Source organism: Pagrus pagrus, assembly GCF_965226575.1.
Source record: "Pagrus pagrus genome assembly, chromosome: 9".
Taxonomy (NCBI): domain Eukaryota; kingdom Metazoa; phylum Chordata; class Actinopteri; order Spariformes; family Sparidae; genus Pagrus; species Pagrus pagrus.
The window spans coordinates 30,843,759-30,847,991 of NC_140193.1; positions in this window are offsets into that span (position 1 = coordinate 30,843,759).

The window sequence follows — 4,233 nt, forward strand, 5'->3', positions numbered from 1 at the left end:
TGAGACTGGAATCAGCCAGAAGTTTCCCCTGACACTGTTTCAGTGAGGATGTAGATCTTATCTTTCTCAGGAGAACTTTTGAACTCATGTTGGCTCCAGCGACCTCCTGCACTTGGCTGGCCGTGGCGTGGTCTTGGCATTGGCTCTGGATGTGGTACTATGAAGTGTTCTTCTCTCGGTCAGGGGTCGTTAATACACCGTGAGAACCTGTGTTTAGCTGTGGGTTTCCTGTGCCCTCAGCAATTTCCTCAAGGAGTAAGGAGCTGACTGTGGCATGGAAGAGCGGAGGAAAGGTTTGTGCATATCTTCAGGTTAACGTGTTTGTTTGAGTTGTATCACACTTTTATTCATCTTGGGTTGACCCTCAAGTGTGCATATGCATGCACAGATATGTGTGTGAGAGAGAAAGAGTGTTTGGACGGTCTCCATGCCCCTCTGTTTTGTTACGTACAGCCTGCCAGAGAGTGGAACCTGATGCTCTTTCAGAGAATGACAGACAGCCAAAAGCCCTGTAGCTGAAGAGAGGGGAAACAAGGAAAAAAATGATGCATGAATGAGAAAGAAAGAGTGAAGGGAGGTAAAGTAGAAGACAGAGAGAGAGAGAGAGAGAAATACAAAAGTGCCCGTATAACTGCATGCAAAGATAAAACCTGAGACTGGGTGTTTACCTTTGCCACCGGCAAACTCTTGTATTGTTGTTGAGCATTTGATTATCTCTGGTTTTTAAAAGCATTCCTTGTTAACCATGCCCTCACACTCACCCCAACGGTAAACTCAGCAACCTCATACTTCTCCGTGAACTGTGACGTCAGCAGTTTGTCTGTCTGGGGTATGGGGGTCGAGGGTGAAGGTTCAGGGTTCACAGACAGAATGTGGAGTCACAGTGAGCAGGATCTGGTCGCTCTGGTTCTGCCCATGGCTATTTCAGCTTCAAAGCAACCAGCATGATTCCACTAGATTCAGCTTGTTTTGAAACCAGAGGGGTAGAAATGCATGAATTGGAGAAGCCAAATATGAGGAAATGGGTTAGCTGCTGCCTGGCGTAAATATTTGATGGCACGGATCCTGGCACAGTTGTTGTATTAGTATCTGATTAAGAGAGCACTTTAAACGATAACACGCCTTCTCAAGATTCCTTACGCATGAGAAGGACAACATACACAGTAACAGTATAACAAGGTCAGAGTTTTCCACTGTTTATTATTAGTCTCTTTTATCTGATTGAGAGTCTGCTCTTAAGACTCACGGCATGAAGAGTAGAGAATTGTCTCTCGCCTCACTCCCACATCCTCTGTGGTAAGAAGGTCACTCAAAGTCTACACATAAAATACACAAACACACATAGACATACTGCCTATCTGACTGTCTTGCTCCCCGCTCAAAACTTCTTACAATGCCGCTTCCATAGAAACCCCAATGTTTACACCCCATTCCCCTCCTCCTCCTCCTCCACCTCTCCCGTCACATCACACCAGCCTGCGGTTTTATCAAAACTACACATTTGAAAAGAAAATTGGAGTGATGATCAGCCCAAACAGGGATATTCCAGGCCATTAGGCAGATCCTATTTCAGTTGATGTGTGTGGGTTTCAGAGTGTGGGAGAGTCAGGATGAACATTGAGCAGACTATTAAAGCAGGCCCTTCTGGACTGGGTGAAGGGAAAAGCAGTAAAATGACAAGTTACACCACCAAAGTTGGCAGCAGAGTAGCATAAATTGCAATTATTATTCATTTCTTAGTAATTACCTGACTGTTGTGGCACTAATGTTGCTGCTTGTATTTCCTCTGGAGTGGCAGAACATGGTAAGAAGCTGTGGGAGGGGTCACATTACCACGCCTGCCAAGAGAGGAAGCAGTCCCATTTGTAGAAATGCAGCAGAGGCAGACTCCTGAAAGTTTATTATAATGAGGCAGGTTCAAGGAAATAATGTCACCTCATAGGGCAGAAAGATTTAAACCATGAGGCTTGACTATAATCTGTTTACACAAGAAAAAATGTTGATAAAGAATTTTAATGTGTAAAAAAGATGCTGACATCAGCTAGTTAGCACTCAATAGACCTATGTAACTAGTTTACACTTTTTGGGAAAAAATGTAATCAGTAGAGAAAGATCTTCATTGGCTGATTTTTTTCTGCCTAAACAAGCTAAATAACCAAACTCTCTTTGTTTCCATGACTGAATAAACAAACTGACCTTAAATGACAACACAATTTCATACTGTTTTACTTTGTTTATATGTGGCGGACCCTGCCACCTTTCTAGCTTCAATCAGTGTTTTGGGTACCTTACTTCCTCTGAGAACAGCTTATTTCTTCAGTTATGGAACAAATACATATTTCTGAGTTTGTAATAATACCTTATTAATATTGTAAATATTACAATTCTGAGTTTGAATGTCTTCTCCAAGACTACAGCGTGCCCCTTTAAAATAACAGCTTCAAAATGTGACTTCTAATCAGGTGAATGCTTGTTTGCTGCACTATGTAACTTCAGTGAGCAGGTAGCATCACAGCATCACTGCACCAGCAATCATCGACTCTGGCAAAACTGGATCATATTTTATGGAGAAATGTATTCTAGCTTTCCTCTGATGTTCTCCAGCTGCTCTGCCTCGACTCAGTAACTGCTGCGTACTGTAGCTACAAGTTAGCTCTGCTAGCCTAGCTGACTCTGCTCAGAGCACAGCTAACAAGTGTTGGTGTTCACACCAACTATTCTAGCAGCTTTGGTCTGCCGGGAGTCTTTCAGGTGAGGGGCTGGAATGAGCACCAGAACCAGGCTCAGCAACCCCTGTGGACATCATGACAGAGGTGAAGACACTGAAGAGGATGTTGATGGAGGAAGCTAAGAATAGAAATCCAAGGGAGAGGCCAGAGTAAATCTCAGTCAGTCTAACTGACTAATTGTTTGCTGCTAAATTAAAGGCTGCAGACAGGCGCTGAGCTGGACTTGTCGCTGTTGAATAGAAAGTAGGATTAGCTGGCTTGCTAGGTAATACGGCTTGTGTTGTTGCACTAGCTTGATGTCTGGCTGTGTTTGCGAAGTCATCAGCTCTCTAGTTCTGGATCATAAGCCGAGTCAGCACATTTCAACAGAGGTTAAGATGGTAGCATGTGACAGCCAGGTCTAACTGTCTCTGGTTCAGGTTACATTAGCTTGGCGTGCTGATACCGTTCTGAGTTTTATGTAACACTGCAAACTTTGACTGCCACATGGAAAAAATGCCTGAGCATGCATGTTTACACCAAGACATTAAATTGTCATGATGTGTCAATTTGTTTTCTGTAGTTAGCACATAATGTTACATTACATCAGACAAATTGTTCTAGAAACCTGGGGTTATGATAGTTGCTCTCAGAGAGGGTGGGGGTGCCAAATCGTACAAAATACAAATGACCACATAATGTTGCTTTAAGACAATGTGCAGCTGATGCTGATAATGTCATTTATTTACAGGTATTTGATTATAAACTATTTAGTCTATATTCTATTTTTTTTTGTATTTATTTATAAATGTGTTGTTGTTGATGATGATGATGGCACAAGATAAATAGTTAAGGGATCACCAAAGTTATTCATCCTGAGGAGAACATAAATGTCTGTATCATATTTCATATCAATAGTGGTCAAGAAATTTCAGACAAAACCTCAGGGTGGTGCTCAGAGAAAGACAGGGGAACCCCAAATTTATTGAGAATCACTTCCTGAAACCCATGAATGTTATTCCAGCTTGTAGATTTGGAGATATTTCAGTGAATAAGAGAAAAAATTGACATAATGGTGCTACAGGAAAAGACAGGGGATCATCAGAGTAGTTAGGATTAAAATCTGGGCATGTACATCTCTATAACAACCTAGCCAAGCTGTTGAGCTGTTTCAATCTGAACCAAAGTGATGGACTGCCTGACCGACTAACAAACCAACATTGCCATCCCCAGCCCCATGCCGCTAGCATGGCTAAAAATATGCAGATGAAGACTCACACGGACAATTTCCTGCATAGAAAAACATGCACGAGTATGTACTGTACACACCCATGTGGGCACACACAGCTGCAAAATAAACTATGCTCAGTCAGTGGGAGCCCAGCTTTCTTTGTTTAAAACGCGTGTGAACACACGTCGCCCCTCCTCTTGGAACCCAACACACTCAGCAAAAGTTAAACGCTCAGTGCTCTGACATACTCTCATCCTGTGTTCCTTCCTCTTTGCTCCCATGCGCCATTCTTCT